Source organism: Populus nigra, chromosome 13 (assembly GCF_951802175.1).
Source record: "Populus nigra chromosome 13, ddPopNigr1.1, whole genome shotgun sequence".
Classification (NCBI taxonomy): domain Eukaryota; kingdom Viridiplantae; phylum Streptophyta; class Magnoliopsida; order Malpighiales; family Salicaceae; genus Populus; species Populus nigra.
The window spans coordinates 1,373,917-1,388,889 of NC_084864.1; the positions used below are offsets into that span (position 1 = coordinate 1,373,917).

The window sequence follows — 14,973 nt, forward strand, 5'->3', positions numbered from 1 at the left end:
AAAATTTAATTAGATCAATCAAATTAATTATTATTTATTTTTTTAAATTGATAAAATCAACCTAGATTTAATTTAAAATAACATAATTGTAAAATATATGTATGTATACAAATTATATATCTTAAAGAACCCGACACCCTTAAACATAAAACATAAAGGATAAATTAATCATATTAGAATTTATATTTCCTAAAGGAAAAAAGAAAGCATTTTTTTCACAAATGAAAAAGAAATGAAAAAAAAAAATTTCAGGGGAAAAAATAAGAATAAAAAACTAGAAAGAGATAAGAATAAACGGTCTTTTTTCTTTTTCTTATTTTCTTCTCTTTTTTTAAAAAAAAAAAACAAAATTCTTCGTAAATGGTGACGGAGGACAACAAACTCCTCCTCCTCCTTCCCCTCCTATCTTCTTCGTCTCACCATTCTCCACGATCTCAATTTTCTTCTCCAGGTACTCTCTCCGTACGTTTTACGTATTCGTACACATACCTTCTTTCTCATACGAGTATATTTCTACGTTTATTTTTTCATGCGTACATACATTTTGATCGGATCATCCATTCATTGCTGCATGTCTATTCCATTTCGATCGACGTTTACAATTTCCAGTTAATCTATTAATTTCATGTATTTTTTTTAAATTTAAATTCGATGTTTTTTCATTATTAATCAAATTATTCAGTTAATAAGGGTTCATTAATTTTGATTTCGCAATTGCAGTTGTTGAGTTTGTCAGTTAATTACACGGCGATGATATTTAGGAAGGACTAAGAAAAATAATTAGAGAGAGAGAGAAAAGGAGGATTTTTTTGGTGTAGATGTCTGGTGGAGAGAGAGAGGAGAAGCAATGGAAATGTGGAAAAGCGATATCGGTGGTGAATTTACAGAGAGTAGGAACAATGGTGAAGGATATGAGAGAGCCTTGTCTTTCTCAATCACCTATAAAGGTTGTTATAACTGTAAGATTGACTGCTCAAACCTTTTATTTCATAAGATTTCGTGTTATCGGTGAGGTTTTTTTTTTTTTTTTTATCTTGATGGGGATTTTGTGCTGTTAATGTTGCAGGTAAGCAAAATGCTTAAGCCGGAGAAATGGGAGTCGACTTTTGATAGTAATGGAAAGGTTTCGGGTTTTCAGAAAGCACTCAAGTTGATAGTTTTGGGGGTATGCTGTCTCGTTGTTGCTATATTTTGCCCCCTTAAATTTATTTTCCAGTCCTTTGTTGAATAATGAGATGGTGCTGATTTGGTTCTAGACTGTAATTTTGGGTTTCATATCTCTATGAAGTAGGTTGGAATTTCTGTGTAGCTATATGACATCGTTTGCTGCGTGTTAGGGTGTGGATCCATCTATTAGGCCAGAAGTTTGGGAATTCTACTTGGCTGTTATGCACTGGGAACCACTTCCGAGTCCCGGAGTCAGCTTAGGACAGCGAGGAGGTATTTACGGTTTTTCTTTTTCTTTTTTCTTTTTTTTAACCACATTACCTGATGAACTGAATAAGGTCATTTTTAGTGATTTTCTATTTTCTGAAATGTGGAGGTAGTCTTAATGTTAGATTTTCTGTGTTATTGGCATTGTTTCAGTATTGTCTGATTCTTTCTTGTTATGGCTTTCATGCCAAACTATGAATGCCTGGGACCTGTCTATGGTTTTTTATCATCAGATTTTCATTTGGTTTGTGCTTTTATATATGGATTAAAAAAGAGAGAGAGAGAAGATTCTTTCTCACCAGTCCATAAGATATTACAGAGGCATGCACTTCCCTACAAAATATTATTTTCAGGATTCAGCCTTAGTTATTAGATTGAGTTCAAAAGACTCCCCCTTTACACTGTTTTGTCAATTTTTCCCCCTATATCTTACTCTACCATAGTGCACTTGTGTTTTCCTCTCAAAGTGGTAGAAGGAAGCATTGTTGTTGAGCCCAGTTGCAGTTGTTTCATGCTCACCTTTCAGTCTTAATAGATACTGCCATGTGTTCTTCCATTTAAAAAGAGTTTTTTCGATCCTTTTACTGTCATCAATACTGGCTTGGACATGATCTAACAAGCTGCATCGGACCATCATTTTAGAGTTTGCAGACAATGAAACACAATGCACATATGTATGCATATTAGCATAGTGAAAGCATCATTAACTCCATACCTTTCATCTTTTATTTCTCTCATCTTCTTTTTACTAAAACTATGACGTGTATATACCTTATTGATTGCTTTTTTTCAGTTTGCCGTACTTTGCATGACACAATGGTTAGCTTTTAATTTGATTTATCAACAATGTTTTTTTCTCGTGATGTGTCTTTATCTGGGTTAAGCAAGTTATTTAAGTATTTTGGGCAAAGGAATCTGTTTTAGTTTTTTCAGTATCTTTAAATCCTCTTAGGAGCAACAACTTTATGAAATATTTTATGCAGGGAACGGTACAAAGACCTCATTGAACAATGTCAAACAATGCATTCAAGTATAGGAACCGGTGCCCTTGCATTTGTTGTGGGGTCCAAAGTTATGGATATGAGGACATCATCCAAGGATAATGGGTCAAGGGAAGCTACAGTCAAAAGTAGACGAACTTCTGTAGATGCTATTAACATATTAGAGAATTATAGTAATTGGAATAATAACTGTACAGATACAGCATGCACATGTGCCAGGGAAAGTTCTAGTGATTCTGCTGGGCTTGTCAGTGTGAGGGGAAGCTCAGATAGTGCAGCATGTGATTCTTGTTTTATACCTTCTTCAGGCCCGCTCAATAGTGGTTCCTCAAAAGGAGGTGGAGAGGCTTATGGATCAGAGTATGTAGCAGAGAGTTATTTTGATTTTCCTCCTTTACCTGTCACTGATTTGTTTGACAAGAGAGAAGATAAGAAAGAAAGTTGTGTGCATGATGACAGACCACCTACACAAAGAAAATTGAGATTTGAAGATGACAGGATGCACAGTTTTCAAATTAATAATAATGTAGATTTAATTATGGAATCCCTTGGGGAACCATCTAACCATACTTCATCTCAGAAGAAATCTGAAATTGAATTAGTTCACCAAGAGGACCATGTACCGGTATTACAGTCCAACAATCTGGGTTATGAGAAAGGAATAGTGAACAAATTGAGAATAGTTGATGTTCCTGAGACACCATTGTTAAATGCAACATCCGATGGAGGGGCTGCTGGTGTGGGCAGTGTGTCCGAATGGCTCTGGACATTGCATCGAATAGGTACCTTAGTTACAAATTTGCAGTTTCATTTTGAAAGAGAAGCTCTGAATGTATCTCAAGAATTTTAATGTTATTGCAATTTCTTTGATCTGACAACCTTTTCTTCTTTTTCAGTTGTTGATGTTGTAAGAACAGATACGCATCTTGAATTCTATGAGGATAAGAGAAATTTAGCTAGGATGTCTGATATCCTTGCTGTCTATGCATGGGTTAATCCAGCTACTGGTTATTGTCAAGGTTGTTCTGTTATAAATTTGGTTTTGTAGGTGAACCCATAGTTATGTTCAAATTTAACATGAAGCTTGCATGTTTCATTTGGTTATCTGGTTTTAGGCATGAGCGATCTGCTGTCTCCTTTTGTTGTTCTCTTTGAGGACAATGCTGATGCATTTTGGTGCTTTGAGATGCTTCTACGGAGAATGGTAATAGGAACTTTGGCAAAAAATGTAGCTGGATAATTTGATGTTCCTCTCTAACATGTGTTTTCCCCACTATCCAGCGAGAAAATTTTCAGATGGAAGGACCAACTGGAGTCATGAAGCAGTTGCAAGCATTGTGGCATATCTTGGAACTCACAGACAAGGAAATGTTTGCACACCTATCACGTATAGGTGCTGAAAGCCTCCATTTTGCATTCCGGATGTTGATGGTTCTCTTCCGCCGAGAGTTATCTTTTAGTGAAGCTCTTCGGATGTGGGAGGTTTGTTCAGTTGCTCTGCACCGAATGCAATAAACTGTAAAGTATATGATGTTGTCTTCATACCATGAAAACAACTAGCTTGAACAGTTTGCTCAGTTGATTATGGTATAACATGAGTACTTTGTAATTGGAGGCCTACCGTTACTTGTCTTCCCAGGTGGTTGTGTATCCTTAGGTAATCTGTCAAGATTGTTGGGTGATTTCCTGAAATCTGTTTGTTCCCTTCTTAAGGGAATGTGATATCTCTACCTTTTATGGCTGATTTTCTTAGTGGTTGCCTTCTACCTGCTCCCTTGAGGAAACCCAATTTTTAAAATATGGAAGATCCGGTGGCATTTTATTGCATTGCATTGCTGCAGCGAATATTGAAAGGAAGAATTTATATAGAAATCTACATAGTTTTCGTTTAGCAAATTCAAGCTATTGTTGTTGATGTCGATGTGTTGCTTTGTAGCACTGGAAAGAAAAGGTCTGTCCGCAGAACAATGTGGTTGTTCACTGAGCTAGACAACATCAGAACAAAGCTGATATTGCTATTGTTGTTTGTATCAGGCATTGCTGAAGCTAGAAATATAGAATGAATCAATTTTATGAAAGGTGGAGGGCAATGCACTTAACTGATAAGTGTGTCTGAGTTTATATAAGCCCAAGGGATGTTCCTTAGTCAAGTACAGTTTGATGAACATGGTTTCTTTTCTTCTCTTTGTTCTTTTTTTTTAATCAGCATGAACATGGTTTCTTTAAAGCATCATGTCTTTAGAAGCATCATGAACTCAAATGGGAGGTTATAACTTTATTGCATTATCTCAGGAAGTTGAAATTGATCTGACTTTTGTGTAATCATCTTTAATGCAGATGATGTGGGCTGCTGATTTTGATGAATCTGTCGTGTGTGATTTAGAGGAGAATTGTCTGGAGGCACTGGTGCTCAATCTTCCAAGGGATTCTGGAGGAGATATCAGAGAGGAAAGCGTTGAAAATAGTGATGGTAGTTCAAGAGATGGTTCACAATCAAAGCATGGACATGTTGAGCACTCTTCGTCTGACAGACTGGAATAAAGTCTGCATCAACTTATCACTTTTGTGGTTTCACAAGGAATTTTTGGTCAAGAAATTACCACGTGCAGATTAACACCAACATGATCTCATCAACTAAGAATGGGGATGATGAATTACCTGTTTTCTGTGTTGCGGTTATTCTCATCATGAACCGTCAAAAAATAATAAAAGAAACTCGTTCGATTGATGATATGATAAAGGCAGGTGTATTATATTGTAGTACTATTATACTGTCTTCATATAATTAATATTCTTTTGATAGCTTTGTGGCAATTAATTATTATCTTTCTTTTTTTATGCTGCCAATTATTGCACCATCTACTTTACCTTGTCTAGTTCTATGGACGATGTTAATTGATAAAACATTTTTTTCCCTTTCCTCGTCTCTCCTAAAGTAACCCGTGGATTAAATGAGCAAGTTAGAGCAGCTCATCTCTAGCTTAACTGAGTGTATGCTAGGGTATTCTTCTTGCTCAAGATCTCAAGAAAGGAACAGTTAATGAACTTGAAGATGAGGTGGTTTCGTTCTGTTTGTGCTCTTGGAATAACAGCACTACTGTCTGGTATACTTGATTGTGGGTTCTTGTAAAATTGCTGGGTATTTTTTACCATTGAGTTGAGTCTGATGCATTAAACTGAAGATCTATGTCAAATGGATCCTCATCAACGTACACTGAAAAAAATTGTGTTATTTAATGACAGGAATTTCTTTTGTCTGGTTTCATTCTTTTACTCATTTCATTGACATGTTTATTTAAATGATTGCAGATTTTCAATGATAGGCTGCTCAGTATACATGTTAAAAGATGCATAAGCGCAGCAATTAAACTGCGGAAGAAATATTCTTACAAGGTTAGGTGCTCATTGATTAATTTCTCTTGAATGAAACAGTGATCCTGTTTTTCCTTTTCCTGTAATAGCATCTGTTAAATTAATGTCTAGTTCTGTGATATATCTTCCTTTCATGCTGCCTTTCTTGAAACTGAATTCTTGTTTGAATCAGCTGATGAAAAGCAAGACCCATGGAGTCCAGAATGGTGAATAGTACTGCCTTTTTTAGTATAGATTTCACTGACAGAAGCACCATGTTGGCACTTGGAGATGGTAGCAGTAGTCTGGGATGCTGCGTTTGAGTATGGCTCAACAACATTTTGTTACTTGGATCATTTATGATGGAGTTGTTTAAAGAAAAGTGCTGTTGCCATTCAAAGATATTGTTCAGTTGATTGTACTTTCATTAGCAAAAGGTGCCAGCAAGATCAACTTTGGTGCATCCAGGTTCTTATTAACTGCTATGATACTTCTCACAGGTTAGGTGAACGGATTTTTTCTTTCTTTTCCATAGACCATTATACCATATATTTAGAGAGCATGTTATTGTAAAAAAAAAAATGTTAGAGAGGGATCAAATTGTGTGTTGTCAATTTTGATTTCCTTGTTCTTTTTTCAAATGGAGTTTAAAATGAAAACTAAAAATTATTGAAAGTGACCAACAATTGCAATTGCCTAAATGCCATTGACGAGTTCTTAAACTTGAGCAGGAGTTGTGTAATTTTATGTGGAAAGATTTTTTTTTTTTTTGTCAGACACTTATTTGTATCCTCAATCCTTGACACAACAATATCATTTAATTGAAAATATTTTTATGATGACAAATCTACCTTTGTCAGTATCACAGCTCTTAGGTTTTATAGACTTTTGCCATACATCATCAATTCGAAGCATCTCTCCTGCATTTCTTGCTAGCTTTATTACCTTGTAATGGAATGTAGCATAGCATGGAAGAAGATTTATTCCCTGTTTGATATTGCCTTTCAAAGGGTTGGGCAAATTTTGATTTATTCTTTTTTTTTTGCTTAAAATTGAAATATTTTTTTTTTGTTTTTGGATTGTTTTGATGTATTAATATCAAAAATTATTTTTAAAAAATAAAAATATTATTTTGATGCATTTTCAAGTAAAAAGCATTTTGAAAAATAACCGCTATTAGATTTTTCAACATCCTTTTTTCGCTTGTCGACTTGGCATTACCGGGATAAATTTGATAAATAAACTATTATACCATCATAATTATAATGTACAGTTGTAGTCTATGATGTAAGAATTAAGTCACGGTCTGAGTGCATCAGGCTATTCACATGCCCTAATGTGTGTGTGTTCAACATTCTTCCATGCCATTATGCTATTAAGCAATGAAGGAGACGTGCCTGCGTGTGATTTCTGCCTTGGCTTTAGGGTTTCCAATTCTACAAGTCACAAGTTTCTCTGATTTAATTTTTTTTATTTTTTTTAGATATCCAAAGTGTTGTTAAAATTTATGCGGGGGAGTGTGGGAGACCATACCGACATGAAGTTAGTAATGACTAGTGTTGGATTTTGTCGCGACCTAGGCAATAGGCATCTGTTGTCTGAACAGATGTACGGACACGAATCTCCATTGTCTGTAATTAACGGAAAGTTATCAAAACGAATCTGTTAATTATTGGAGATTCCATATTCAGGTAACCAATCAGGTTTTTATCTTATAGAACTGGAGGTAGGTAGGTAGGTAGGTTGTGGGCTCATGATTTCAATGACATGGGGATCGTGATTTCTCTCTCACAATCACACACGTCTGTGTAGAGACCCAACCATAATTGTATCGTGATAAAAAAAAAAACATGAGTAATTTCATGAATATGGCTATAGAATATAGATTCATTATCGTTCTAGAATTAATTAGTTTATATTTTCATGATATATTGCGGGTTAAATTACAAAAAAAATTAAACATAATAAAAGAAATATTCAAGTTATAGAGAATTATCATCTAGAATTAATTAGTTTATATTTTCATGCTATATTATGGGTTAAATTAAAAAATTTTGAACATAATAAAAGAACTATTCAAGTTATATTGTTATTAAATTTGGTTTAATGAACCAATCTTAAAATCTTTTGTATTGACTTCTTGTCTAACGTATGAGAATTAGTCAAATATAAACCAGTTGATTTGATCGGTCTAAAGATAACCCAGTCAACAAGTAAAAAAAATCTTGTGGATGAAATTGAAAAAAAATAATGAAATTTACAGGAAAAAAAACATTTTGACCTAATTTCTTACTTAGCTCGGGTTTAAAATTAAAATGTGTGAGAGTTGTCTCGACGTGATCCAATTTGCTTGACTAGTCTAAAGATAATCTGACCGTCTGGTAAAAAAAGTTTTGAGGATGAAATTGAGAAAAAAAAATATCTCAATCTAATTTTTTATTTGATCTAAATTTTAAATTAAGTCATAGTAGAGTTGTCTCAACATGGTTTAATAAATTTGAATAGTCTAAAGATAATCTCGATGATTGTTAAAAAAAAATCTAAAAATAAAATTGGGAAAGACAAAGTTGAATTGAAGAAAAATAGAAAAGGAAATGTAAAAAGAAAAGGGGGCTGAATTTTTTTGAAAAAAAAATTACACCGTTTTAATAACAATATTCAGTAACCTTTTGAAATAACTTGATAATCCAATAATTCATATCCTTTTTTTGCGAGTCAATTCCGAACTAAATCCGAGATCCATTCCGGCATTGAGTTTATTGTCAGTCTAAGACTAACGATCATGATCTATTCCGAGCATAAAGAAGGCAAATAAGATAAAATTATCATATTTTGATATTGTTTCTCACTGGATCCCATATCTCAGCTCCCACTTTCGAGTGAAAAGGGAACCTGCTCTACTAATCTCTAATCGCGGGAGACCAAAGCTCTTCGATCGAGGCCAATTGAAAAATGAGAGAGGGGGGTCGCTCTCCAAGCTGTTGCCGCCAGCATGTACAGTAGTACACTATATTTTGCCTATGATCACAAGAAAATATTGAGATTTACTCTTATTATTTTTTTAAAGATACCCAGACAATGACAGATGGAGGTTCTTTAGTTCCAAGCCAGGGAGATATTTACTTTGTCTTTTATTTGTGTGTTTCAAAAATATTTATAAAAAACCTTATTTTTTACTTTAGATTAATTTTTTTTAATGTTTTCGTATTATTTTGATATATTAATATTAAAAATGTTTTTTTAAAAATAAAAAATTATTTTAATATATTTTTAAATAAAAAATATTTTAAAAAATAAGATATAGTTTTAAAGCTAACTGAAAATATGAGATCATATGGAAAAGGAAGGCTCCACTACTGAATTCCCAGCTTTAAAACTCAAATGGACATTATAATTTGCAAGTGTCACCTCATATATATATATATATATATATATATATATATATATATATATATATATATATATTTGTTTCTCTACATGACAGAATAAATAAACGTCATCTCTTTGATTCTATGTATTTTGTAAATAGAATCAAGGGGTGGAGACCAACTTGGGCAATTTGCACTAGCTAAAGTTACTTGAAATTGGCTTTATGATGCTGCTTAAGTGAAGGTCAAGCATAAAACATTCAACACGAAAATAGTTAAAGAAGCATCTTGTCAGCTCGTGGGGTCAGAGCTAGGACCCGGCTAATCTAGCCTCTAGTCGGCTGAATTTCAAAAGAAAATTAAACAAGAGTTAAGCTGGTTAACCCAGTAGATTAATCAGCAATATAATTGAAACTTTATTTGATTTTTTTTAGAATTTTTTTCTTTAAAATGATATTATTTTAATTTTTAAAAAGAAAAAAATCTTGAAAATACATGTTAACCTCCCTAGCTAATAACTTGCATCGTGTCATGAACCATGCCAAGTTTACTTATTTTGGCTAGATGATCAATTAAATTGCCTTAGGCTATAAAACATGGCACCGCATTAAAGAATTGAAGAAGTGTTTGAGAGTGTGTTAATGGTTTTTTTTTAAGTGTTTTTTATTTAAAAATGTATTAAAATAATATTTTTTTATTTTTTAAAAATTATTTTTAACATTATCATATCAAAACAATAAAAAAACAAAAACATTAAAAAAAATAATTTTAAACCAAAAAAAATCAAATTTTATTGAAACTTTAGTACAAACACAACCCTGAACAAAGTATAAAAGTATGAAGATAACATTCAGGCCAGGTTGAAACTTGTAATCTGTCTTTATTAGGTTTGAATGGATATTTGCAAACTTAATGTATGAGTAAAGCCAACAATTTGGAGGTATTTGACATAAATTTTTTATTTTATTTTAGATGTTTTAAGAAGTATTTTTTATTTTAAAAAGTTTTAAATTAATATTTTTTTTAATATTTTAATGTACTAATATAAAAACAAAATTTATTTTCAAACAAAAAACTAGTTTAAAAAATATTTTTCCCTCCAATCTCCAAAACCTCATGTAGTAGGGTTTTACCACAATTTTTTTTTATTAATGTAGATGTCCAAGTCAGCTTATGTGTACTTCGACTAATTCCACGGGCTCTAAAGTTAACGATCATGTAAATTTTTAGTGGTTATCATATTAATAACTACATGACTCCAACATGAGATCATAAAAGAATTTTCCGTAACTTTTTTACTATTGTGTAATGTGGCCATAGTCATGATCAAGCTTTATTTTCTCTACACTGGGTACTTTATCACCTATTTGGCTTTCAGCCGACACCTTTGTTCAAATGAAAGACAAAGATAATAAGATAGGTGTTTGTAATTTGTAACTTTTTATAATCCAAATGTATTGGTTTTTTTTTTCTTAAAATTTAATATATAAATATTAAAAGTTATTGCAATTAAATAAAATGTTGGACATATGTTAATAAAAAGTTCACATACCTTAGTAGTAATAGTTGTTTTTTAAAGATTTTTTATTTAAAAAATATATTCAAGTAATTTTTTATTTTTAAAAATTATTTTTTATATCAGCATATCAAAATAATTTAAAAATATAAAAAAACTTAAAAAAAAATATCATATTTTTAAAAAAACACAACCACGTCATAATACCAAACGAGGTTTAAGTAATGATGTGGTAGTAATGAATATAAATTTTTGATAAATATATATAAAAAAACCCTAACATAACAATTTATCTTATTAACTTCTTTTTTTTTAATGAATACTACAAGTGAATTAAAAACCAACTTAACAATTTATTTTATAAACTTATTAAATTTTTTCCATGGATATAAAAATAAGTTAAAACCCAATATAACAATTCATTTTATTAATTTGTTAATTTTTATAATTTTAATAAATATAAAAAAGGCGTTAAAACCCAAATTACCAATTAATATATTTAACTATTCTTATTGAATAAATCGAGTATTGTTAGCTTCAGTTTTTTTTTTCACCCTTGTTTTGATGTGAAAGGTGGTTTGATGTGATGAACTTTCTCTAAAAGTAGAGTTGTTAATTAATATAGTTAGGCAGGATAATTATATCAAATTTAACTTTTAATATTTTATAAATTATAAATCTATTCTATTCAAATCATTTTAGATCCAGTGACTTAGATATATGGATTAGTTTATATTTTTTTAGGGGTATTAGTTTATATTATTTTCTATGGATATTATAATATTCATGAATTAAACTTATATTATTAATTTTTAAAATTTTACATTTAAGGAATATTTGTTATTGTGACGTGACCCTTTTTTAAAAAAAAATTAAAATTTTGTTTGATTTAAATTATTATTATTATTATTGTTTTGTTGTATCAATATTTTTATTATTTTAATATATTTAAAAAAATATTATGAAAAATAATGATATAAAAAATAAAAAAAGAAAGGTTCCGCCATTAAATCCCGAACTTTGAAATTCAATGTGACTTTCCAATTTGCAAGTGTCTCCTCATATTCGTTTCTCTACATGACAGAATAAATAAACATCATCTCTATGTTATATATTTGACCAATTTGCAGAAGCCAATACATCTCTGAAGCATAAAACACTCAGCACGAAAATAGCTATAGAAGCAACTTGTTGGCTAACAACCGACTTGGGGTTCAGACTTTATGGTGAGATTCACATTTATTTAATTAACTCGGTTTACGAGATCGATTTGAGATTCGGATAATCCAACACTTATCTAGGATGAATTTAAAAAAAATTATATAAAAGTTGATCTGGTCACACAACAACCTGGTTGATCCAGTTAAAATATTATTGTTTTACTTGTTTAAGAAAAAAATTTTAATTAGATGAATCTGAGTTAACTTATAATATATAACATGAGTCTTGGATCATATCATAAACCAGACTGAGTTTAATAACTTTGACGAGTGTATCAATTAAGCTTATATTGATATTGTAGTAGTTTTGCATATGATTTGAAAAAAACATGTTTAAATTTTTTATATAAATTTATGCTTTTCTTTAACCAAAGTTTTTGTGATAATTGATAGAAACTCCATGAATATTCTGTTAGAGAATAATATAAATCATATCCTGGGACCTTACCTAACAGTTTAAGCTATTGGGTTGAGATTGTTCTTTGACATGGTATCAGAGCCTTAATGACCAAGTGGTCTCGAGTTCGAATCTCACCATCCTCATTTATTTGATAAAAATTAAGCACAAGGTAATGTGTGTCTGTGTAAATTTCAAGCCCAAAGGGCTTTCACTTGAGGGGGTGTGTTAGAGAATAATATAAATCATATCCTGGAACCTTACCTAACTGTTTAAGTTATTGGGTTGAGATGGTTCGTTGACATATTCTCCATAACAAAACAATTTTTGAAATTATATTCATAATAAAAGAATGTCCAAGCAATACCAGCCGCAAAAACAAATGGATCGTAGATCCTGCTTAAAATAACCATGGACTTGCTGCTTTCTGTTAGGGTTTGAACGCAACTTGTTCTTACTATTTTGTAAAATGGCCCATGTCATGATCAAGCTTTATTTTCTCAAAAGCTAAATACTTTATCGCCTACTTGCCTTTCAGCCGACACCTTTGCTCAAATGGAAGGCAGACATAGTCAGATCTTGAGTGTTTGTAATTTGTAACTTTTTATAATCCAAATTTATTTAGTTATTTATTTTTTAAATATTGATATATATATATATATATATATATATATACACATTAAAATTTGTTACAATTAAAATATTAGATGTATGTTAATGAGGAGCTAACGTCATCGTTAAGTGATAGTAATGGCTATACATTTTTAATTTTTTATGGATATAAAAAACCTTACTTAACAATTCATTTTATTTACTTGTTATTATTTTTTAATGAGTAAAAGAAGCGTTAAAACCCAACATAAAAATTAAAATATTATTGATATATTAATAGCTATTTTGGATTTTAACACCCTTTTTACATTTATTAAAAAAATATAAAAATTAACCGTTAAGAAAATTAAACATATTTGTTTGCAAACTTTTCAAAAATTTTTCTATTTGGTATGTGAATTTCCAAATTGACATGTGAAATATGTATACTCTTGATTTTTTTTAAGAGTATGTGACTTTTAAAAATTTATTAATGGATGCTATTAATTTTGAAATCTAACAAAGGTCAACTTAACATTCTTACATAGGCTATGTTTAACAAAGTTTACTAAAGCCAGAAATTAAAACAACGAGACAATTTAAAATTTTATTTAAATTAAAAGAACAAGAAAGTATAAAAAAATATTGTGCTAACCATAACACTAGGTAAGAAAATATATAAAAAAAACTAAAAAAACTAAAAATTAAAGGATTTTTATTATGTTTGGTATAGACACGTGTGTATTATTAAAAAATTATATAAATCATATCTTACAACCTCATCTAATATTTTAAATTATTGAGTTAAGATGATTTTTTGATATGGTATCAAAATATCATTAACTAAGTGGTCACGGGTTTGAAATATACTATTTTTATTTTATTTGATAAAAATAAAGTATAGATCTATGTAAATGGAGGAAATCTATCTAATTTGTAATGAAAATCTATCTAATTTGTGAGAAAGTAGAGGATAGCTTGACTAAAAGAGATACAACTCTACCAAAAAAAGAAAAAAAAACAGAGAGAGAAAGAAGAAAATCCTCATGAGACAAGTCATTTATTCCCTATTAATGAGGGCAATTCAGCATAGAATGAAAGACTAGTCGTTCAACATTTTCTTCTTTTGCTTCCCTTACATGGCACGAGACCTTCCTCACATTCTCTGTGAGCATCTAGCTAAAGGACCACTGATCTCTGTGGAATCCATGCTGCATTTAGCATCTGTAAATCTAGAAAAGTCCAGGGTCTGTTCTGCAGTTTATTCGGTGTTTATGAGTTGTTTTTTTAAATATTTATTATATAAAAAATATTAAAATAATATTTTTAAAACAATTTAAAAACACTATTTTTAATATCAGCATAACAAACGATTTAAAAACACTATAAAAAATAATAATTTAAAGCAAAAAAATTCAAAAACATTTTTTAAACACACAAATGTACTCGTGCGGTTAAAACTGTGTTTTGCGTTTTGGAGAGAGTTTTGTTAATTAAAGCTTCATAATTTTAAATACTACAAAAAATACCCTCTTAAAACCTTAATTACAAAAAAAACTATAAGTTATATATATATATATATATAACGACAACAACTGCCCTAACAGAAAACACGCAGGATGTTCTATACAATCGCATGATGAAAAAAAGAGTAAATGGTCAAGGGTAATTAAATTCTTACAAAATCTTTCTCGATCAAATCATGGGAGACTTGCTGTCCGAAAGTCTTTGAAACTACACATAAATGCCCCATGTGATTCACCGAGAAAAATATTTTGTAGAAATTGAAGCAATCCCCAGTTCCTCCTAGCATTTAGCATTGATGCAAATAATAATAAAAAAATTAAATTTCAAAATTCAAAAAAATATTATGGCAAATTGAAGCATTGATGTTTAGATACTTTCTAAAATGCTTGTCAAATGTTTTTTTAATAATTAAAAAGAATGTTTTAAGAATTTTTAAATGGTTTTAATATAAATATATTAAAATCCTCGAAAATCATCTAATTAATTTTTTTAAATGATTTTTTGTTAAAAATCACTTTCAGCCACATTATCTAACATATATTTAAAGAAATGGTCAAAGGTATGCTCT

At 30.5% G+C, this 14,973-nt stretch overlaps 1 pseudogene; it reads left to right on the top strand.

The window, feature by feature from the left end:
* The first annotated feature begins 326 nt into the window (after positions 1–326).
* On the top strand, positions 327–6,461 carry LOC133670928 (uncharacterized; annotated as a pseudogene).
* The last annotated feature ends 8,512 nt before the right edge of the window (positions 6,462–14,973 follow it).